The following is a 25,007-nucleotide window of genomic DNA, read 5'->3' on the forward strand; positions in this document are numbered from 1 at the left end:
CGTAAAATACAATGTCCTCAATCCCTGTCTTTGCCTTCTTGTCCTAGATCCTCAGCCTTAGAAGGAAAACTGGCTTAGCTTGACTTTTCCTTGAGGAGAGAGACTGGGTTAGTAAAAAAAAAAAAAAAAAAAGAACACAGGAGGAGCCAAGGGATGCGGGTCTCAGGTCTTGTTTGGGTGTTGGGTTTTTATGCTCAGTTTGGACAATTACTTTTCTAGTTCTGTAACGTGGCTTCTTGTTGGGCTCTCAATTTCCTTTATATTTGAAAAAAGGAATCCTTCACTCACTTACTAGATCACCACGATGATAATATGAACCCTACCACCAACTCCTTCCTCACCCCACTTCCCAAATCAATCCAGGATCAGTGGAAACGAGGGTAACAGGAACTTTGGAAACATTTCTATTGGACTGCTAGATGAAAGTTTAAAACCTACTGTTTTAAATCTATGGAGATAGGCCTCCATTGTGACCACATAACTAATACAATGAATAACTCATCCTGCTTTCCACTGGAGAATGGGGTACTTTGGGCATAGGAGACTGAATCACTTGTTTTCTGGAAATTCCCTATTATAAATATGACATTTAAGTACATAGTCTAAAAATGCTGATGTCTAGGAAAATATGTGCTAAATTATAGCAGAAAAAAATAGAATCTGAGAGCTGGACAAAGGAATAAAGGCAGAATGGGCAAAGATCATTTTATGTTAGGAAGAGAGTAACAGAGATGTTTATATTCACACAGATATTATCAGGTGGTAAATAAATTTCTCATCAGACTTCATATCTCATAGATTTTATATTATAATGCAAATCTATACATTTTTCATTCTTAGGTCAAGAATATCTATATAGTTGCACAGTAAAGAAAATTTTACAACAGTGCACTTTAAAAACCACTTATACCTTATTAGGTTATAAATTGACCAAAGCTTTTGCCATACCACATCCTTGCTGCAGGGAGGGAAAACGGATTGATTTCACTGCACCAATCTCCCTTTTGCTAACTATATAGCTGATTTGTGTTTATATGGTAGAGGAAAAGCAGCAGTTATTGGAAACTGGTTTAATGTAGAAGGTTAAATTAGTTGTGGGGACAATGATCACTCATGATTCCAAATGGTGAACTGAGCTTGGAGTCTTAGCCTGCTTTTTTAGTCACACTGCATTACTAAGCAACTTTGGAACAGGTGCTCTCAATGGGAAAACAGGTTCTGAGAAAAGACTACAGTAGATGAGATATGCATGAATGAGAATGAGCAATAACGCCTTAAGTAGGGAGGACGAATCATTACCCTATTACAAATATGATGAAAATTATCTATACTCATTACAATTAGAGTTGGAAAAGCTCTTAGAGGACAATGAGTCCAAGTTTCTTTCACGGGAAACCAACACACATGCCAGGGAGCCCCTGTCTAGTTTTGGCCTGATCACTGACTTCTGGTGGCAGAGATTCCGATTCCTTTCTCATCCAAGCCAGCTCTTTTCATTTTGGTACAACTCCAATACTATACAGTCAAAATGCCCAAAAAGAGTGGAGAAAATAATATTAAACTAGAAAACAGGAGTTCCAAATTCCAATTTCAGTCCTATGGTTAACTCTAGTTGTGTGACTTTAGGCAAGTGTTTGGTGCTCGTTGGGCCTCTGTTTCCTTATCTGTAAAACAAGGGTTTTAAGGTCCTTTCCAGTTCTGATTTTCTCCATTTCTATACTTTCCATTCCATGCTAGAGAAATGCGAAGCAGTTGTGAGAAAGTTACAAACAGCTGTGAAGTTTTTCTTCTTAGCGTCCTCACTCATGTCACACCTGGGCTGCTTCTAAATGTTCCAAGATCTCTTGGTCTTGATCTAAGCTTTCCAGATGACATATAGTTTGATTTTATTTTGACTGTTGACATCTCCTAGAATGTTATCATGACTCAGAATCTGCCCTTTTGGTCACTATACAGCGTAGTGACAGGCTGAGCTACAAAAGCCCTCTTAGTAGCAGTTTGTCTAGCAGAATTTTGAAGCTGCTGTTTTTTATTTTAAAAAAGAAACCATCAGAAATGTTGTACTGTTCTCACACACTAAGTCTTATTCTATCTTCTATGGAATGTCAGTAAACTGCTCAGTATTTGCTTTTTTATTTTAGTGATTAGACTATTTAGGCTGGAATAAACCTTGAGCTCAAAGAAAAGCTATGTCTTTAATAAACTCCAATTAATGCACACTGGTATGGTCTATGTATATATAGACTATGTTTTTAGAAACAAAACCACTATTTAATGTGATATTAACTTGGCAAAGGTTGCAAATGCAACAGTAAAATGAATGACTATTTAGCTTTTTATTTATGTAACGAAAGTGGATACAATTAAGAAGACTGTGCCTAGGGGACTTGACTTTATTGAACAATTATAACCAAAATCAATAGTGTTATGTGACTAAAACAAAGCTTTTCTGTACAAATCAGTAAATTTATTTTTGTAATATATTTAAAAATTAATTTTAATATTTTATTTATACATGTGAAAATAAAAAATAATTCTTTTTAGACAAATAAATCTGAAAAATTTTTAAAGTTTTTATTTACTTATTTTTTAAAGACAAGGTCTTGCTATGTTGCCCAGGCTGGCCTGGAACTCCTGAGCTCAAGCAATCAATCCTTCTGCCTCAGCCCTCAGGGTAGCTTGGGCCAATAAGGCATGCACCACCATTCCAGGCTCAAAAAATTTTTTTTTAAAGAAAAATAATTGAATTGAGTTTAGGTGCTCAAGTAACTACTAACAACGGACTGACGAGCTTGTACAACATCAACAGGATATATATGTATATGTTTATGTTTATGTGCATGTGTGTCTTTGTGTGTGTTACACACCTCAGTAAAAAGATGTATTGAAACAAATCACCATTGAATAGTTCACAGTAATGAGTTTGGAGTCTAGTACAGTTGGTGCGATAGCTTATCAGAGTCAACTCTTCTTAAGAAAACAAGAACTGACTCTTAGAAATGTGCTATTATCATTGACAAGGAACTAGAGATTATTTTCTAACTGGATAAATTATCACAAATACTTCCATCAATGGAAAAAATGCTATTCCATCACTGTCTCTTTTAGCCTTATATTTATAATTTAGATATATTTATTAAGTGCCTACTAGGTAAATGCACATTATTTTTAAAAAATAATGAAAAATGTTGTAATTAGTAATAAAATATATTACCTCAGTCTTTGCTAAGGCCTATTCTCCAACGTGAATTAAATCATACTCCATCTGTAAGAATGAACATTAAACTTACAAGGAACAACAGAAAAACCACCTTAGCAGAAAGGCCACACAACCACCAGCTGTTTCCTGGAATATAGCAATAACCTCCTAAATGCTCATCTTGAATCCAGTATTGGAAGAAGAGTCAAAGAAGTAAAGGGTAAGGGCTAAGTAAGAGCAAAGACTGAAAAATGACAGCCTGGTTCGATAGGTTTGCTGTGTGACTTCAGGCAAATTACTTAGCTTCAGTGTGTCTGAGTTTCCTCATCTGCAAAACTGGGATAATGATGTCATTTAACTCAATGGAATGATGTAAGAATTAACTAAAATAATCTGTATAAAGCAATTAGCGTGCTGCCTGGCATTAGTGTTTAATAAATGTTAGTTGCATTTGCTTTGTCATTATTATTATTGGTCTCCTAAATTCTCAGAATAGCCAGAGTAAAATTTAATCAATATAAATCCAACTCCATCATTTCAGTACTTAGAAATTCTTTAACAGCTTCCCATTGGACGTAACAATAGCATTCAAACTCCTTACCATGGTCTGCAAGATTTGGCCCTGTCTACTCTCCAACATCTTTTCTGACCACTTTCCCTCTCACTCCCAACTCTAGTTTCACTTCTTCTCTTCCTAAGCATCATGGGTATTTTTACACCTGTCTTTACACATGCTTTTCCCTCTGAGATACTCTTCCTCACTTATTGCTTGCCCAGTTCTAAACTCTGTGTTGCAGAAAGCAAGTCAAACTGTTCAAATGTGTGCTACCTTCAGAGATTTGAAAGTTCACTCAGGGGGCTGAAATAATTCACACATTTTCCATATTCTAAACAGCAATACCTTGGGAAAAACAATGTTGAGGCACAAAACAATAAGCATGTATCGAAGTTCAGCAGGGTGGAAGTAGGAGGGTACATGTGGGAATGGAAGGGAAGAACTCATCTGTGGTTTCCTGACCAGGGCAGGCATCGTGATGCATTCATAAAGTCTGTTCCCAAGCTATAAGGAGCTGCTGGAGAAGCACTCATTCTTTTTGACTCTAGGCCAAAAGAAGTACAGGCCAGGTTTGGCCTAGTGAAGAGTTTTATTTGGCCCAAAGTTAAAAAAATTGTTTTTAAGATTCATTCATTCATCAAACATTTACTGAACACCTACCATGTGTGAGGCTCATTTCCAGATGTAAACAGCAGTGAACAAATACACAAAATCATATAAAGTCCCTATCCACGTGGAATCTACATTCTAGTGCAGAAAACAGGTAATAAAAAATTGATGGAGTATACTAGACCATATGTGATAAGGAGAAAAAAAAAAGCAGAGAGGGTGGAGAGGAAGGATGTGTGTATTCATGTGTGTAAGTTCAGATAGTGTGTCCAAGGCAGGTCTCACTGAGAAGATGACATTTAAGCAAAGGGATGCAGGGGATGAATGGGCCATAGAGATACCTGGAAAAATAGGGAACAGCAAGGACAAAGGTCACAAGGAGGAAATGAGCTGGTATATGTGAGGAACAGACAGGAGGCCAATGTAGCTGCAGAGATGAGGTCGGAGAGTCTCATGGGTTATTGGGAGGATCTTGGCTTTCATGCTGAGTAAGATGTGGAGACTTTGGAGGATTGTGGGCAGAGGGGCAATGTGATCTGACTTACACTTCTGGCTGCAGGAGAGAAAGAATGGAAGCAGTGAGACCAGTTAGGAGGCTACTGCAACAATCTTGGAGAGAGACGGTGGTGGTTTGGACCACAGTAGCGCAACAGAGATCCGTAAGAAGTGATCAGATTCTGAATATATTTTGAGGATAGAGCCAACAGGATTTCCTGATGAATTAGATGTGGGTTTTGAAAGGAAGACAGGAGTGAAGGACAACTCCAAGTTTTCTGCTTTGAACAAGTGGAAGAAAAGAGTTGCCAACATTTAAAATCAGGAGATTTAATTTCATAATCCAGACTTCCAGCTCCTCTCAAAATACTGGAAGATCTGGTCAACTACATAACTGCATTTTTCACATGATAAAAAATGAACAGGAGCTGAGAAGCGGTTGCCCCATTGAGACAAGACACTGGCCCTTTGGTTCACTATCAACCTTGCTCCTTGTTTTATGTCTGGCCTTCTGAATAATAAATAGCTGTCCGTGCCTGTCTGTCTCCTGCAGACAGCTTGAGTTTAGGACCCCTGCCCAAAGTTCTATCATATATTCATGGCAGCAAAAATATAACATAAATTTGCCCACAATTCTGACTAAACGAAGGGCATTTTTGACAAAGTATTTTAAAACAGGCCATAAAAAGGATACCTGCTATGGCCTACTCTTCTAGATTTCTCCTCCATGGCAATTTGACAGCATCCTGATACAGAGGTCCAGCCTCGTGGTAAAAAGAAAAGCTTCTTGAAATAAACTCCTCTTTCACATATTCTGATTTCATTAAGTCTAAATTCCAAGACTCAGGTCGTAGTCTGTGTCCATATTGCCTGGGAGCGAGGTAAGGTACTTGACCACACCAGCTCTAATACCACATCTGACTACACCTGTGCTTTCTAAACAAGGGGGCTCCGAGGCCCAGGCTGGTACCAAGGCAAACTGGCTCTAAGCCTGTGTTATTACCACCAAGCCTGGTAACCGGCAAATTATTTATCTTCCCTGGGCTTACCAACAAAAAATAGAGGTGGACTACAGCAGAGCTTCTCAAACTCTAATGTATATATGAATCCCCTATTCTAGATGATTATTTAGCTTCACTTACATGAAAATCACTGGCTTAGAATAAAGTGCCTGGTAACAACGTCTCTGTGGAGGACCTGGCATGTTTCTCCTCAGCAAATAGAAATAACATGAACCCAAAGACTTGTTTCACTTTGTCTACCAGGAAGCTCAGAGCTAAACGCACTGTTCAATATAACAGCAAAGCCATCTTACCTCAGGGATTTGAGTATAAAATCTTTCCCCGTTCCTTCATATTCATCCTAATGGTTTTGATTTTATTTATCTATTTTAACCCTAGGCAACATCAAATCCTTTCTGAAAGTGGGTGAGGAAGGAAGACAACACTGGAAGGAAGGAAGAGAAGAAGGAAAGTGATTTAAAAAAAAATCTTCCCAAGTTGGTATTAGGAAAGTTAGCAAATACGGTTTGTGAATGTGATCAAATAAATACAAACCTAATCATCTGGCTCAAACCCAAAAGCAGTTTTGTTTCAGAGGCCTGTGCCCTTTAGACCAACAAAAATAGCCACAAACCGTATAGGGCTGTGTAGTGGCAAGAAGGATGAGCCCTACTATAGGCATAGGAAAATTCTTCCTCAGCCTTTCTCTCTTTTAGCTAAGCATGGTCACTGACAGAATTGGGAAATCTTATAGCCTCGATTAACTCCCTATAATAACAAAGAGTCTTTTTTATTATCAGGAAGAATTCAAAGAAAACTGCGTGTTAATTAGTAACACAAAAACTATGGGTAAAGTAAGCATCAAGACAGATATTTTGTGGTAATAAATCAAGCTCGATAAACTTGCATTTTTTACCTTTGGCAGCAGTCAGACAAGCACATTAAAAGCCCAGGATATCAGTCCTGCTCTGGTGCCCTGAGAAAACCCTGGCTTGAAAGTCAGGATAGCCTGCTTGGCTATGAATGTTTCTGACCTTGGGCAAGCCTTGTAACCACCCTGGACCCCCTCCATAAAATGAAGACAGTGTGGAGAGCACAGATTCAGAAGCCTCCATAACTGAGCTCCACTTAACCAATTCTATCCCTGTGTTTCAACCAGGACTGAGCCCACACATGCTGAATAAGGGAGGCTAGAAGGTCACTCACTAGTATATCCCATGCATTCCTTCCAGCTGTTTAGAGTTGTATTTGTTCTCAAACCTGCCTATGCCTGTTGGATTTCTTACTATAATTACATAATTTAATTAAATATGATGTAAACTGGTGAAATACAACCATGAAAGAAAAGAGTTGCTTTCTATGAAAGGTACATTGAATAGTCTAAGAAGACCTGATAAAGGCAGGTGACTTAAACTGACTCTCAGGGCAGGTGTAAATCAGACAATTGTGGAAGACAGGAAAACAATTTGTAAAAATCTAGAGGGATTCCTTCTACATTCTGCTCTATAGGGGCCAAAATTTAACAAAATTGAAATGAGAAATCATAGAAAATGCAATCACTAAGGTATAATTAATGTGAGAAAAATGTTAGGAAATTGTAATCGGCAGACCTATAATCAAAGAAAAGGCCTTGGCTCTATACCAAGGCTTCTACTGCAATGGGAGAGGGAGTAAGAACCATGGTGAAATATTACAGAGGCCCCATGGCTCTTATTTACAACCAGATGAAATAGGCGACCATGACACTGAAAGACCTTTCCAGGAAGGAGCTGAAGATGGAGTGTGGAAGATGTAGTTAGAGTTGTGGGAGGAAGGGACACACAGACACTACTCTTGATAGTCTGGCATATCCTTGCAAGTCTGTCAGCTGAAGGGGGAGTGAACCCACTTCTACTGAGAATCATAGGTTGGTATCTACTAAGTTCCCAGGAAGTAAAGATTTCTTTAACTGCTAGCATTTTTCTTCTACTCCTCCTTCCCCAGTTTTTAAAATGTTTGATAAAATTATTTGATGAGTAATACTATATGTTGAGTTTACCTGGGCAATGGGCACTGTGAAGGAGAACATAGTATGCTTTGGTTTCCTGAGAGTAAGACATGCAGAGCAGGAGTAGTTCTAGGTAGAAATACTAGTTTTCAATGGCAAGACCAGGCCTGTAATTTTCTGCAGCATACCATGACATCATGGTTTATATGAGGCCAATTCCATAAATCAAGCCTTACCTAATTAGAGATTCTTCTGGAGATCTACATTATTAGAGCAAATAATTAAAACAGCCCAGCAAAAATAAAAGCCAGATCTGTTTACAAAAATGTTCTTTCCCCCTAAAAAACTCTTTTAGTCTCATACCACTTACAGTTCTTTCACATTTAGTAAATTATAGACTCGGAGCATTTCTTTTTAGTCTGACTTCACTTTCAAGGAATTCTTCAATTAACTTTACGTTGCTTTAAGCTGTTCATCCAACGAGAAAACAATCTGTGGTTTCTGACTCCTTTGTGTGCCAATGGCTGCCATCCATGTTTGACTTTCAGACACACTGTCTCTTGAGAGCCAGGCTTTGTTTGCATAAAACCAGTCAGTTGTCATAGCATTTTGACAAGCACTATAGAAAAACAAAGAACAATACTTTGTGGTGGCTAAACTGGGAGAATTATCTCTGTAAGGGTTACTGCATTGGGGATACACACAACGTCCATCTACACCCAGCCACCTGGCCTGGGCCAGAAGGTAGCACATACTCCACTTTCAGCTGTGATCTTTCCATTCTCAGGCACCATCTCTTTACTACTGATTCATTTCTTTCTCCCTCCCCTCTTTTTCCTAAATGGTTAAAACACCTGAAACTCATAGAGAGGTGTGGCTACTCTAACAGCAGGCAAAAATGTCAGTGGAAATCTAAAAAGCAAGAGATTGCATGGCCTTTGCAATGGTTATGGTGCATCTAGTGTCAGATCTTCAGCCAAATGTAGTGTAATAAAAAAGCATGAGCTCAGAGGTGAAACCTCAGTCCAAAACTTTGAATATTCTGACTCTAGTGTAGGACCTCAATTCTCTTTGCCTCTTGAGGCCCATGCACTGATGTTTTTAAAGAAGTGCAAATAACAACTGGGCAGCGGAAAATAACCATGGGAACAAACGACGGAAACATATGATGACTGCTGAAGAAAAAGATCCTTAGGTTTTCTACCTATCCTGGCTGAGTCAGGCAGAATGGAATCTCCCTCACTTTCTTTTCCCCTGTGCCTGGCCAGTTTCTGGGTATCCCTCATCTATGTCCATTCCATGAATGTACTTCTGAAGCCAAAAGAATAATAAACCAAGGGTGTCTGAAACTGTCTTGAATACTCAGGTCCAATATACGATATATGTGTGATCTTTCCAAAATCATGCTCAATGCTGTTTCTGTAATGGGATGCGCAATTGTTGAACTGCAGGCCTTTCCAAAGAAATGGAATGAATACTCTAGCAGAGTTGTGTCGTAACAAGCATGAAGGCAGAGACGGTGGAACTAGAATGAATGCACAGGCCAGGTGAAGCCCAAGGACTGATATTGGACATGGCACTGGCTCAACTTGGGGTGGTGGTGGAGTGGAGGACCAATGAAAGGTCTGGCTCCTTTTCTTCAGGACAGAACTGTGTTTGACGTTTGACTTCTCTCTCAATGCTACTGCAATTGCATCTGAAGCAAAAGACTTGTAGGATTCCCAAAAGACTCAACATTATTCTAATACCATTTCTTTTCCAAGGGCTTCCCTCTATTTTTACTTAAAATTTTAAAAATCCCTATGTAAATTTTATAATGTGTGTTGGTTACAAGCTACTGCAAATGCTTTGTGGAAAAAGGAAATGGGTATAACTATGTCTGTCTTGGTGCCCCCCTCATATCTCTCTCTCTCACACACACACACACACACACACACACACACACACACACAATGGGATCTAGCATCCAAGCTATTCTAAGAGCATCCAAGCTATTCTAAGAACAGTTTCATAAAGTATCAGCTATTCCTTTAACCAGCAAATCACTGTTCTATTGAATTATAATCTATTCTTTAATCATTTAGGGAATATCTAAAGCCCCTAGAAGTTCCTAGAATGCAAGGAAAGGGTAAGCTGAGGAAGGGGAGGTTCCCTTTACAAAGCTTTCACTGGCATCTGAATTTAGATCTTTTGAGATTTTAAAAATATAAGCAACCAAGACACTTGATTTAAAATTCACTGATTTGTTCAAAGTAGTGCTCTATGGAGGGCCAGTGATCTTCTAAAATGGGGTCACAGTACAGATTTTGCTTCAAATTCAAGAGCTCACGATAGCTCCTTTCTTGACTCTGTTCTTTCTGGCACTCAGATTTTTGAAGTAAAACAAAACATTACAGGAATTTTTCTACAAGGAGACAGTTCTGAAATTCCAGGAAGGGTTCCTCCTCTCCCAAAGTGTCTTGCTTAATGCCGTGCATCATAAGCTTATTTCTTGAAATAAAAATGCTGAGATGCTGAACTTGGAAGGCAGCAATAAACCAAAGGGGATAAAGTTGAGGGCACAAAAACCTGAGCCTCACTTTTTAACAACTCCAAAGAAGAATGAACTTACTACATATAAGGAGAGCTCTATAGGGTGTCACTAGAAATTCAACTACTTCCAATGGTTTTGCTTGATGCCTGGAAAAGCAGTGACATTGGCACAAGTGTGTTCTATGTGAGAGCAGTAAGCTGGGGAATTTTGCATCAGGATTTGAGGTCTTAGGCAATTGACAGGCCTTGAAAAGTACAGCACACTGGCACTAAGAAAATGCAAAATTAGGCTGGGCGCGGTGGCTCACGCCTGTAATCCTAGCACTTTGGGAGGCCGAGGTGGGCAGATCACGAGGTCAAGAGATCAGGACCATCTGGCCAACATGGTGAAACCCTGTCTCTACTAAAAATACAAAAATTAGCTGGGCATGATGGCGCATGCCTGTAGTCCCAGCTACTTGGGAGGCTGAGGCAGGAGAATCACTTGAACCTGGGAGGCAGAGGTTGCAGTGAGCCAAGATCGTGCCACTGTACTCCAAGCCTGGCAACAGAGCAAGACTCTGTCTCAAAAAAAAAAAAAAAAAAGCAAATTATTCATTACTTTCTAATAAAATAGTTCTTAGTAAGTTAACAGTAACATGTATACTCGCTTTGCAATTTTTAAATTAAATCACTAAAAATAAACACTTTTTAAGAACTTTAAGACTATTTTTAAAATGTTATCAATTATTATTCATTTTCAATCTGCTGCTATTCCTTTTAGCTTATGGCAAAAGGTATAACCCAATTGCAGTCCTCAAAAGAGAATGGCCAAAGCAATGCTAAGTCTCACAAACCCTACCTATCTGAGGCCTTCAAAATGATTAGAGCCTAAATGAATCAATTCTGTCTAGGCTGACAGCATCTATTTTCTTTTGGAAGTTCAGTGACTACAGAGGGCATATTTTGGCTTTCTAGTGCAAACATGTACAGATTTTGAACTTGGGGAACTTGCAACTTCCGGTTATAAAGTTGTCTTCTACTAAGAAACCATGGCACCAAGTCCTAAATGCGAGAATACAGCTTTTGGAAAATCTGCAAATGATTTATTTGCAGAATAGTGAAGTGAATTGCAAAGAATTATGTGAAACAGAAAGAGGGTGTGGGAGAAATGAAATAAATGAAGATACAAGGCTTTTAAAGGGTTACATGGGGAAATGAAGACATTAAATGCCACTTAATTTTAGAAAATAAAATTACAAGGTATATGATATGCTAGCAAAGTTCTGGATTATAGTAAGGCTTTCCAGGGAACAAGAAAGCTTGTATGGCTACTACCCAGGGTAATTACTGAATCAGTGATATTACTCAGAAAATAAAATTGCACATAATACACAGAGCTTTCAAGCCAGTTTCCTTGTGCCACATTCCCCCCTGCCCTCAACCTCATTCTAGCCACTTCCTTTAAGTGAAAAAAAGAGTCACTGTAGCTTTCTGGAATTCTCTTCCATACATTCCAAGTACATTAAAAAAATGAAAAAAAGTCATGAAGTTGGATGACAATATGATGAAAAATTATCTTACTCCTTAATTTTGCTATAATAGTTTGAAAGATGATAGTTCTGTAGAATGTGAATTGCAGTCTTACACAAACATACATCAGCATACATTCATACTGTTTAAAAAGAGAAGAGTTTTAGATAGAAAAGGAATGGAAAGATAGTCAACAGCAATAGTCAAGATATCTAGAAATAATTTTAGAGGAAAAAAGTATCTACTACTGTCTTTAAATACATTAAAATACAACAATTTTACGTATTTACTTTTCTCTCTTTTAAAAAATTACTTTAAAAATCTTTTTAGAAATTAAATCACTAAAAATAAATTTTTAAATAACTTTAAGATTATTTTTTAAATGTCATCAATTATTATTAATTTTCAATCTCCTGCTATTCCTTTTGGTAAGGGTAAGGTTTGAGAGGTTCCTCTCCTGTCAATTCATATTTTTATGTCTTTTACCCCTTGGCTGTTTCACCCAGGCTGGAGTGCAGTGGCATGATCATAGCTTACTGCAGCCTCAGTCTCCTGGGCTGAAGAGATCCTCCTGCCTCAGCCTCCTGAGTAGCTGAAACTAGACATGTGCCACCATACCAGGCTACTTTTTGCTTTGACACTGATTTTCTTTTGGATATATGCCCAGAAATGGAATTGATGGATAATAAGGTAGACCTATTTTTATTTTTTGAGGAACCTCCATACTGCTGTATCAATTTACATTCCCTTGAACAATGTACAAGGGTTCTCTCTTCCTCACACTTTGCCAACACTTATCTTTGATCTTTTTGGTAACAGTCATTCTAACAGCTGTGAGTGATGTTTCACTGTGGTTTTGATTTATATTTCCTTGATGATTAGTGAAGTTCAACACCTTTTTATGTACCTCTTGGCTGTTTATCTTCTTCTGAGAGATGTCTATTCAGGGCCTTTGACAATTTTTAAATGAGCTTATTTGTTTTTTGTTATTGAGCTGTAGGACAGTCTTATACATTAACCCCTTACCTGATACATGGTTTGCAAATATACTCTTCCATTTCATAGGCTGCCTTTTCACTCTGTTGATTTTTTTTTTTTTGCTACGCAGAAACTTTTGTTTGATGTAATTTCATTCATCTATTCTTACTTTAGTTGCCTGTGCTTTGATATCATATCCAAAAAATCTTTACCCAGACTCATGTCAAGAAGCATTTTTTGTTTTGTTTTCTACTAGCAATTTTATGATTTCAGCCTTAAGTTTTAGTCTTCAATTCATTTCGAGTTGATTTTTGTAGATGGTATGAGATAAAGGTCAAATTTCATTCTTCGGCATGTAGCTATCCATTTCCATTTTTGACAACACAAATGAGCCTCATCTGACTTTGAAGGGCCCTCCCAACTCCAGTGCACCTACAAAATATGCTGAAGTTTTGTGGCCACAACACTGCAGTTTAATTTCTCACACTTTAATCCTGCTTGCTTCACCTTTCTTTCTTTTTTTCTGTTTGGAGATGGAGTTTCGCTCTTGTTGCCTAGGCTGGAGTGCAATGGCGCAATCTCAGCTCACTGTAACCTCTGCCTCCTGGGTTCAAGCAATTCTCCTGTCTCAGCCTCCTGAGTAGCTGGGATTACAGGGATATGCCACCACGCCCGGCTAATTTTTCTATTTTTAATAGAGACAAGATTTCACCATGTTGGCCAGATGGTCTCGATCTCTTGACCTGGTGATCTGCCCGCCTCGGCCTCCCAAAGTGCTGAGATTACAGGCGTGAGCCCCCGGACCTAGCCTTCACCTTTCATACATATTGGTCACTGTGCACAACTTAAAAATCCTCCTGAATACACTTCTCAGAGTTTCAAAGTCTTTGCCTGGGAAGCTCAAGGCAATTATGGAGGCTGAGAAGTTCCACAATCTGCAATTTGCAAGCTACAGATCCAGGAAAACTGGCGATGTAGTTATGGGCCTGAGAAATGGAAAGCTGATGGTAGAGATTCCAGTCTGGATCTGAAGACCTGAAAACTAGGAGCACTGAAGGCCGGAGAAGATCAGTGTTTCTTTTTTTTGTATTATTTTTAGAGACAGTGTCTCACTTTGTTGCCTCGTCTGGTTTTGAACTCCTGGGCTCAAGGGATCCTCCCCGCTGGGCCTCCCAAAGTGCTGGGACTACAGGTGCATGCCACCACATCTGGCTCACAACTTTACATGTCAGATAATCCAAGGACTCTCAAATTTCATTAACTGACTCTTCAACAAAGATCTCAGGATACATGTTGCTGACAGCACAAAGTACATATACAAGAATTTCACTCTTTGGTTACTATGGTGCTTACTCTCATTTGGTAGGTGCCAGGTATATCTGAGTATATAAATAGGACAGATGGTTAAAGAGGATAAAGTGGTGCTGAAGAAATGTGATGAGCTAACTAACGGTTACTAATAATGGGAGAGGTAACTGTGGTAGAGGAGTGATTAGCATGGTCATCAGGAGGTGCTACAAATCTCATCTAACTTCACTGCTCCAATCTACACTGGAGCCCCAAAAACCTTTGCTGATGTAACATGCTAGTGCTTTCTGCTCTGTATAATGGACCAACTAGATGGGACTTTTCTCCAGCACTCAATTCATTTTCAGCTTAATTGATAATCAGATACAGACATATACTTGATCAGATTTTATAAATCCTGATTTTTGACGACAAACATTTTCAGGAAATATCATTTTGACAAGGAAAAATATCAAAATGAGGTGCTATAGAAGTCTTTATGAAGAATTATACACACATGTGAGAAACTGGTGAATTTGAAAAACTAACAAAAACCCATTTAAAGATCTCCATTACTGTTCAACAAAATTAAGGCAAATCTTATGTAAATATAAAATGATACATAAGGAAGCTGTGAACTATAATTAGATGGAAATATTCTGATTGATATTTTGGACACAACTAATCCTCACTTTGCCATTAGATAACATAGACTAAGGTGTCATGAAATCTGCATCTGTTCCTAGAAGCACTATTAAGAAAAGAGATAAAGGAAATGTCTGCTTTATAAGTTTATAGCAACTTTGCACATATCTAAAATGTTACAATTCAGATTCAAGAAATAAGCAAAAGGATAAAAAGGATTCAAGAGCAGCCAGTTTGCATGGACTTTATATGTGAAAGAGCTTCCTAGTGTACTCTTATTTTATATGCATATTCATATGGCAAAGTATTTTAGTTTCAAGGTCACAGAAGATTAGGAGCATTCACATCAGGGAGAAGGTTCAGCAAGGCACCCTCACAGAAGTCTGCCAGTCTTCACAGCCAAGAAATCAGAAAAGCTATAAACAGCTGGCCCGGCTGGGTGCAGTAGCTCACACCTGTAATCCCAGCACTTTCGGGGGCCGAGGTGGGTGGATCACCTAAGGTCGGGAGTTTGAGACCAGCCTGACTAACATGGAGACACCCTGTCTCTACTAAAAATACAAAATTAGCTGGGTGTGGTGCGCATGCCTGTAATCCCAGCTACTCGTGAGGCTGAGGGAGGAGAATCACCTGAACCCAGGAGGCGGAGGTTGCAGTGAGCCGAGACTGCACCACTGCACTCCAGCCTGGGCAACAAGAGCAAAACTGCATCTCAAAAAAAAAAAAAAACAAAAGCTGACCCAATAGCTCCAATGCTCAGCATTCAGACACTGTCTAGGAGAGTGATAAAGAGACCTCTAAATCCACAAAACGGCCTGCAAGGATCATCACGCTTGCTGAAATGAAGTGTTGTGAATAATAATCTTGGGTCATCTAAAAAAGATTAAATTATGGTCAGCACATGTTCTTTTAAAGTAAAGCAATGAAAATATTTTAGAAAATAAAAAAATGAAAAGGCAATCTGTCTTTTTGTGAATTTGATTAGCATGGATCAGGTTTTTAAAAAAACAATTTTTGAGCAACAATTTTTGGGTTCTCCACATATATACATCACCTCATTATTCCCTATAATGATCATATGTGATAGAGATTATTTTACATTCAGTAGTCCCTCCTCTCATTTATCAGATATTCAATGAGTGCCTTCTGTGTACCAGGCTGTGTGACAAGTCCCTAACTTCAAGGAACTTACAGCTTGATGAAAGCAAAAAAGATGAAGACACTGAGGCACAGAAAATTTAAGAGCAAGTTTCTCTTCTGTAATTTCAGTCATAGCTGTAGCTAACTTTTACTCAATAATCTTAGCATTTGGTTTCAAGGACCATCAGAATTCTAGAAGCAATGAACTTGAAACCAAGAATGTGTAAAAAATATTGTCCCACAAATAAATGGAAAGATATCCTGTGTTCATGAATTAGAAAAATTAATACTGTTAAAATTTCCATAGCACCCACAGCAATTTATTGATTCAATGCAATACCTATCAAAATTCCAATGAGATTTTTCACAGAAATAGAAAAAGCAATCCTGAAATTTGCATGAAACCACCTCAAATACTCCAATCTCGAGCAAAAAGAACGAAGCTTGAAGCATCATACTACATGATTTAAAAATACACTATAAAGCTATAGTAATAAAAACAGCATGGTACTGTCATGAAAACAAACATATAATCCAAGGGAACATAACAGAGAGCCCAGAAATTAATCCACATCTTTAGGGTCAACTGATCTATAACAAAGGTGCCAAAAATGCACAATAGGGAAAGGACAGCGTCTTTAATAAATGGTGCAGGGAAAACTGGATATCTACATGAGGAAGAATGAAATTAGACCCTTATCTCATACAATACACAAAATTCAACTCAAGAGAGATTAAAGCCTTAAATGTAAAACCTGAAACTATAAAACTACTAGATGAAAAAACATGGGGAAAAAGCTTCTTGATATTGGTCGGGGAAATAATTTTTGGATATGATCCCCAAAACACAAGCAATAGTAGCAAAAAAAAAAAAAAAAAAAAAAAAAAAAAGACAAAAGAAAGAAAGAAAAGAAAAGAAAAAGACAAATGGGGTTGCATCAGACAAAAAGTTTTGACACAGCAAAAAAAAAAAAAAAAAAAAAAAATCAATAGAATGAAGATGCAACCTATGAAATGAGAGAAAACATTTGTGAACCAATCATCTGATAAAGGGTTAATATCCAATATCCAAAACATATAGAGAACTCAAAGAACTCAATAGCAAGAAAATAAACAACCCAATTAAAAATGAACCTGAAAAGACATTTCTCAAAAGAAGACATCCAAATGGCCAACAGGTATATGAAAAAATGTTCAACGTCACTAGACATCAGGGAAATGAAATTTAAAACCACAATAAGATATCACCTCACATCTGTTAGAATGGTTATTATCAAACAGACAAAAGAAAAGTGTTGGTGAGGATGTGGAGAAAGGGAACTCTTATACACTGTTGGTGGGAATGTAAAGTAGAATAGCTATTACAGAAAATAAGTCTGCAGCTTTCTAAAAAAATAAAAGATAGAACTACCATATGATGCAACAATCCCATTTTTGGGTATATAGCCAAAAGAAATGAAATAAGTATTTTGAAAAGATACCTACATTCTCATATTCATTGCAGCATTATTCATAACAGTCAAGATGTGGAATCAACTTAAGTGTCCACTGACAGATGAATGGATAAAGAAAATGTGATATATATATATATATATTTTATATATGCATATGCAATTTAATACTACTATTCAGGGTTTACAAAGAAAGAAATTCTGTCATTTTCAACAATGTGGATGAACCTGGAGGACATTATGTTAAATGAAATAAGCCAGGGACAGAGAGACAAATATTGTATGATCTCACTTATATGTGGAATCTTAAAAAATCAAACTCATAGCAGCAGAGAGTAGAGTGGCAGTTGCCAGGAGCAAGGGGCAGTGGGAAGGGGGCGGCACAGAGGAACATGGGGAGATGTTGTTCAAAGGGTACACAGTTTCAGTTAGACAGAAATTCTGTTGATCTATTGTGAAGCATGGTGACTACAGTTAATAACAACATATTGTACACTTGAAAATTGCTAAAATAGCAGATTTTAAATTTTCTCACCACAAAATATGTGAGATGATGAATATGTTGATTAGCTGGATTTAATCATTTCACAAGGTATACATACATCAAACATCACATTGTACACAGTCAATGTATATAATTTTTATTTGCCAACTAAACCTTAATACAACTAGGAAAAAAATATTGTTTTGCTGTTCAGAAGAAGCTTATTTTATAAAGAAAACAAAATGAATATGGTCATTCATTTTCTGTTATAAATATAATTTCAAACATTCTCTACATACTTTTTATCTAATAAAACTCACTGGCCAGCTGGGTGTGGTGGCTCATGCCTGTAATCCCAGCACTTTGGGAGGCCGAGGTGGGTGGACCACCTGAGGTCAGGAGTTCCAGACCAGTCTGGCCAACATGGGGAAACCCCGTCTCTACTAAAAATACAAAAATTAGCTGGGCATGGTGGTATGTGACTGTAATCCCAGCTACTCAGGAGGCTGAGGCAGGAGAATCGCTTGAACCTGGGAAGTGGAGGATTCAGTGAGCTGAGATTGCACCACTGCACTCCAGCCTGGGTGACAGAGCAAGATTCCATCTCAAACAACAACAACAACAACAAAAAAACCTCATTGGCCTTGAAACGGGCTGCTGTCAGAATATGCAGTTGGGCATGGTAGCTCATGCCAATAATCCCAGCACTTCGGGAGGCCAAGGTGGGCGGATTGCTTGAGCCCAGGAGTTCAAGATCAGCCCGGACAACATGACAAAACCCTGTCTCTCCAAAACAAACAAACAAACAAAAAAATTGGCTGGGTGTGGTGAAGATCAGCTCGGACAACATGACAAAACCCTGTCTCTCCAAATAAATAAATAAATACATACATACATAAAATAAAAAACTGGTTAGGTGTGGTGGCACAGTCTGTAATCCTAGCTACTTAGGAGGCTGAGATGGGGGGACTGCTTGAGCCCGGGAGGTGGAAGCTGCAGTGAGCTGGGATCATGCTACTGCACTCCAGCCTTGGCAACAGAGAGACAACCTGTCCCCACCAAAAAAAAAAAAAAAAAAAAAATATGCTTCCTGGATCCAGAAATCAATCCATCACTAGTGATTTAATCTGGAAAACTTGATGTCAACTGATTTTATAATTGGGGCAACCATGTATGTCTGCCTTTTATGATGGTAGTTTAGCTGAACTGAGTCTATGAAATAATTAGGCCCATGGTGGGGGAATGTGAAATCCTCCTGAAGCACTAGAACCTCTCCCAGCCTTCCCAATGTTAGAGAAAATTCTTATTCCCAGAAGTTTCTACCCTTTACTAAGTGATATGCAGTCCTTACAAGGCTCTTGATTTCCTCCAAAGTTAGAAAATACTACACTAGAAAGCTGGAGTTTCCTCTGGATGATCAATTTTTTGAAAAATACAAAGAATATTTTGTTTGGTTTTGGGCTTTTAATGATATGATGAGAAAACTAGAGATTCTCAGGAAAGAAAATGGGGAAACAGCACTGAAATTATTTTTATACATCTCATATTTGGCAGGCCTTCTAATTGGTTGACAAAGTAATAATTCTACCAATCTTCTTTCTAATATAAAGATATAAAACAAGAAATAATTTTAGATATTTTATCCTTTTGGAATATAAAAGACAGATAAAGACATTATAAATCCCACTCAAGTTTAGAATTAACAAATATTTCATTTTGCATTTTTTAGGTTGCTTTTTGAATACTTTTGAGTTCAATGATGATATTCATCCCTTGCTTACCACATACCACCACCCTCACAAAGGTTTTCAAAAGAAATCCAATTCAGGTAAATGATAATTGATATGGGAATTATCAGAATCGAAATATCAGAAAGCAGCCACACAATATCTTACATTGCCAAACAAGATAACTGTGACTAAAAGCGGAAGTTCTCTATTTTTAAAAGTTTTTAATATTATAATACTAAAGCTTGAATTTTAATAGTCTGATATGAGTATCTATGTATTAAACCATTCAGCCACTCATCCTTCTATTCATTCATTCAACCAAAACACAGTGTTTTACAGAGCAGAGGTCGTCCCTACCTGATGGGCTCTTGGACCTGTGAAGTGGAGCCTATGGGTAGAGATGGGACAGTCTTCTATTCAAGAAGGAACTTTGGTTTAATACATGAACTTTTTTGGCAGAACATCAATGACATCCTATCCACTGCTTCATCCAATATTCAAGAATTGTGAGTCTTCTCTCAATCAGCAACAATAAATGCTATATTCCATGATCTCAACAGGCTTTATAGATATAAATTGTCAGGTATTTAGTTTATAAAATTAAAACTGGAGGGAAGAAAGAGAAAATGGAGTCCAACTCCATTTTGGAGGAAGATGGCATCTAACTAGTCCTCTGGGTATTTTAAATTATATTTTTTTATTAAGTTAGTCTCTAAAAGAAAACATACAATGCAAGTACTACTCAAGAAACACACTGGGCATGGCACGATGTTGGGAGGAGGTTTTTAGGTTTTGGTTGCTTGATACTCAATAGATCAACACGTGTCAAGTTCTACAGAAAGAGAAACATTTCCCTGAGGAACAAAGAATTCCTAAGTTCATAACCTACCTCACTTTTACAGAAAGTGTATCAAATATAGACATCCTTCTTACTAATGAAAGATCCAGAACCATTAGGGAAAAGTAATTTGCTGTCATGAAACGTCTCCTTTGTCTCTGTCGTGCTCAATATCAGAAACTTCAATCTTCTATTATCACAGACCACAAGCCCTGGTACCATCCTTGCACCACAGAATCCTGGGTTTGTACTTCCTAAATTGTGTATTTTTCTATTTCTTCTATTAAATAACTGTGTTTTAAAAGGGGCAATTATTTGTAGACTATGACTCAAAAGAAAAACTCTCAGCTGGGCGCGGTGGCTCACATCTGTAATCCCGGCACTTTGGGAGGCTGATCATGAGGTCAGGAGTTCGAGACCAGCCTGACCAACATGCTGAAACCCCCACCTCTACTAAAAATACAAAAAAAAAAAAAAAAAAAAATCCGGGCGTGGTGGTGCGCACCTGTAATCCCAGCTACTCAGGAGGCTGAGGCAGGAGAACTGCTTGAACCCGGGAGGTAGAAGTTGCAGTGAGCAGAGATTGAGCCACTGCACTCCAGCCTGGGTGACAGAGGGACACTCCATCTCAAAAAAAAAAAAACAAAACAAACAAACAAACAAACTCTCAGATGATATAGAATGCTTTAGCCAACATGTATAGAAACATGTTGAGGAATGCCAGATTGTCACCAAATACAACTGGAAGTCACTGCTCTTAGCTGGATTCTCTGAAGTAAGCATGGTCCTTTCTAAATACCATTAAATATAATAACTTCTCTACTTCTTGGAGCTCTAAAAGGCAAAATTGAGGACAATAGCTATAAAGAGGCAGGTTTCTTTCAATAAGTGTTTTTTGACATGTAAATATACTCAGTTACATGCCTTTTCTCTTGTTTCCAAACCTCCCCGCTCCCCCACTCATTTTTTTTCCTTCCATACAGAACACAGTATACTACTAAGGACAATGTTGTGGGAAAAAAACATACCGAGAAATCACAAAATTTGATAAAAATAGCAATACTTTACCAAATGGAAAATTCCATCAAATGAAATGTGGCTCCAATCAGATGACTTACCTAAAAATAAGAGAGACAGAAAGAAAAAAGTGAGAACTTGGTATGGTACTCAACTCTCAATATACTAGTCTGTAAAACATATGGTAGATATCTTAACAACTGATGGACAATCCAAAACAAACAGAAACTATACCAGATCAGGAAACACCAATTCCTTTAGAAACAGTAACTAATGTTAGAAAGGAAATGGTAAACATGGAGCAAAAGCAATGGTGAAAGAAAGTGGTATTTACTTTCAAACCACTTGGCTCTCATACATATTTTAAGGGGTCAGTTTTGAAAATGTGGACACGTATACATATAAGGGCTACAGCTAAACCATGCATTGCACTCTCTTTCTTAAGACCTCTGGTTACTAAGAGAGAGACGATCAAAGCTGCAGACTTTCAAATATCTTTGCCTCCTATGACTCAAGAAAAAGGTGCCAGTGTATCATGTGCTACTGTAATTTCCTCTGTTGATTTTCTCTCCCCTTAACACTTAGATGTTTTGGCGGTTTGCTTTTTTATTTTCCAAAGTGAATATTGATGTTCATGAAAGGTGCCAGATTAACAACCTGGGGAAATTAAGAGCTTGGTCTATCAAGTGAAAAGGCTCAGTGTAGTGGAGGTGACGAAAGTTTCCCCTATACTGTGCTTGCCTATGTACATTAGCTCTGACCCACAGTCACCCCAGCCCTCTAGTCTTCATGGTCCATTAATGTCTTTGACTGCTCAGGTTCCTAACAGGAGCAGACAGTCTTGTTTCTGCTTTTAATGCTATCATTATTATTACCACTACTGCAAACTCTAACTCCCTCAGTGAAATTATGGGGAAATTTATATTGCCTGCCATTTTGTTTCAGGACAACAGGAAAATAAATTGAACTGAAGATAGATCTTATATTCTTGGTAATACTGTAGATTAAAATCCAAGAATTTCTTCAAACAGGAGGCAAAGTTTTGAGTGATCAAATTGAAACAGGCCTCAGTAAGTTCAGTCACCTGCACTCAATTTGAATTCTCATTCCGGAATATTCTAATATTTAAAGGCCAAAGAGGCTTTATTTTTTCTTTTGAGTCTACTGCAAACCAGTCATTTTTATTATTTATTAGCAACTATAGTAAAGGTTTGGGTGGATGTTGAGGCTAAAACTATCATTACATATGAAATCTGAAAATCCATGTCAAACAGAAAAAAGTTTCTTTCCTATATTTATGAGTGTTCCAAGTTTCTGAACTATGTAGGCACTTTGTAATTATTAATTAATCCCACCCATGCCCAGGAATAAAATCACTTTGCTGCATCTAGTCAGATAGCCAACAACTGCTTATTGATGACATTATGCTATTTCTCCGTGCAAAATACAAGGGCCAGAGCAAGACAATACTCCTCCTAGTCTAGAGTTTATAACAGTAAGAGAAGCAAGGCTAGCAAACATATGCAAAACATTAATGGTACAATGAAGTACAATGCTGAATGTTGCTCTGTAATAGACTTATAATTACTTAATAATTATTTGGAAAGATCATAGTATTAACCACATCATTGTTTCCTGTCTTTGCTATTGTCCTTCTTTTTGTCAGAGACTATATTCTTTGCAGCTAGAGTAGATTTCCATCTTGACATCACCAACACTTCCTCTAAATTCTAATCTCTAGAAGTCCTGGAGAATGAGAATTGCAGGATACCAATGACTACAGCAAACACATGGTAACACTTAGATGAAGGGCACCCTGGCTGCAACTCATGAAAATCTTGGAAAATTTTAGTTTGGGGAACTTTGGCTGTTTTTTTTCTTTGCCTTGCATAGCCTTTATCAAGCAAGTCCTTATGGTATTAAAACATTTGGCACTGGTTCAAGTCTATGCTATTGCTGGCAGGGAATCTAATTGGGAAGCAGGGGTGGAGTAGTTACCTTTATCAGGAATGACCTTAAAGTTATGGAAAGGCTCCTTCCTTCCCACTGCTTAGTAGCCTTACTGAAAGCTTTAAACCCAGATGTGAGAAAAGAGAATGTCTCCAAGAGCAGCAGCAATTTATTGTAATTATGTTAGTACAAACATTAGGAAGGTGGAAAATGTTACACCATCTTAGTGGAGGAGGGAAATACTTCGTGTATAGGTCCCAGGCAAGGTTGTGCTGGGGAAAACAACCATAACCTGTAATTCCCAGGGAGCCCTCAGTTTCCAAATTTGCAAGAAAATTAGGAGTTAACTATTTTAAAAACTAGTAACTATATGCAATGCATTACCCAGTGGGTGAGAGACTATAAGAATCTGTTCACTAACAGACACCAATAGACAGACACCTGTCTGTACTCCCTCAGTGGCTGGCAGTGGCCAATTCCCTGTTGCCACTAGACAACTAATATATTTTTTCTATCAGTACTATATCACAATTCGTAACAGTGGCAGTCAAAGCAACAAGGCCCATTTTGCCTACACGATACTCTAGCTTCCATCACTGACACACTTTTTTGGTTTAAGGCAATTTAAAGGGTGACCTTGAAATGCAATTAGAGCAAAATCTGTACACTTTTTGGGCCAATTCTGGGCCTCTATGTGCCTCAGTCACCTAACTGAGAGTTGGTTTTGTCCCTGACTCTCTTCTTCATTACATAATGGATCTCTTACTGTTTCTCCTGACTAGACTTTTGCATCTTTCATGATTTGATTTCTCTCATTTCATCTTCTCATTTTTTTTGTGGTGGGAGATATACAAGCAAGGATTTCCAGAATTTGATATTTCATACAAAATGCATTAGTGAGCCATGGCAAAAATCAGTTTTGTGGGCAGATACATCACCAAAGCTCTCCTCTACATGGACTAGTTTTCTAGTCAAATAAAAATGTCAGGAAATAAGATATTTTCATCTCAAAAAATACAAGATAAAAAGAGTATGTCTGAGAGACTCAAATCATTTACTTTCATGGTCATGAAGAGAAAATAGAAAAAGTAATAAAAGCCTTAAGAACAGAAAATGACAGGTGATTTCTCCTTTTCTTCCCATTTCAAACATTTACCAATAAATAGGCTAATGAATGCCAAGGATGCAAGAAAAAGCGAGTCAGAAAACTGCAGGCCACAAGATGGTGTAAACCTCATGTGGAAAATACCAGCTAAGGCACTAAGAAAGCCAGTAAGTAATGAAAGATTTATACAGATGAATATGCTCAAGTTTTGGACAAAGAGTACACAGAACAAGACCAAACAAAAATACTTTTTAAAACAAGTTATTTTTTATCCTTCTCAATGCACATTAGAGATAGTTCAATTTTAAAAGCTTGCAGTGGTTTAGTAATCAAATAGCTTAAGACAATGCACGGTTCTACCCATCAAGAATGCTTGTTTACTTTGGCTGACATGCCGCAATTATTAATTTACTTATCTGATTCAAAACAGAGTAAGCTCTTAGTTTTAATTTCTTAACTTAAGTAGCAAACTCTGGGAGTCACCATGCTAA

The 25,007-nt window shown here is 37.8% G+C and overlaps 1 protein-coding gene across 3 annotated transcripts in view; it reads right to left on the reverse strand.

Moving 5' to 3' along the window:
- CMSS1 (cms1 ribosomal small subunit homolog) overlaps window positions 1-25,007 on the reverse strand; it is a 370,900-nt gene that overhangs the window by 152,402 nt on the left and 193,491 nt on the right. Inside the window, exon 2 of one of the 3 annotated variants that reach the window (XM_054551625.2) lies at window positions 21,513-21,562. The exons of the other annotated variants lie outside the window; for them this stretch is intronic. The gene's annotated coding sequence lies outside the window, so the exon portion shown is untranslated. The remainder of the gene's footprint in view (window positions 1-21,512; window positions 21,563-25,007) is intronic. 3 annotated transcript variants of the gene reach the window in all.

The sequence above is a fragment of the Pongo abelii genome, chromosome 2, assembly GCF_028885655.2.
Source record: "Pongo abelii isolate AG06213 chromosome 2, NHGRI_mPonAbe1-v2.0_pri, whole genome shotgun sequence".
In the NCBI taxonomy this organism is placed as follows: domain Eukaryota; kingdom Metazoa; phylum Chordata; class Mammalia; order Primates; family Hominidae; genus Pongo; species Pongo abelii.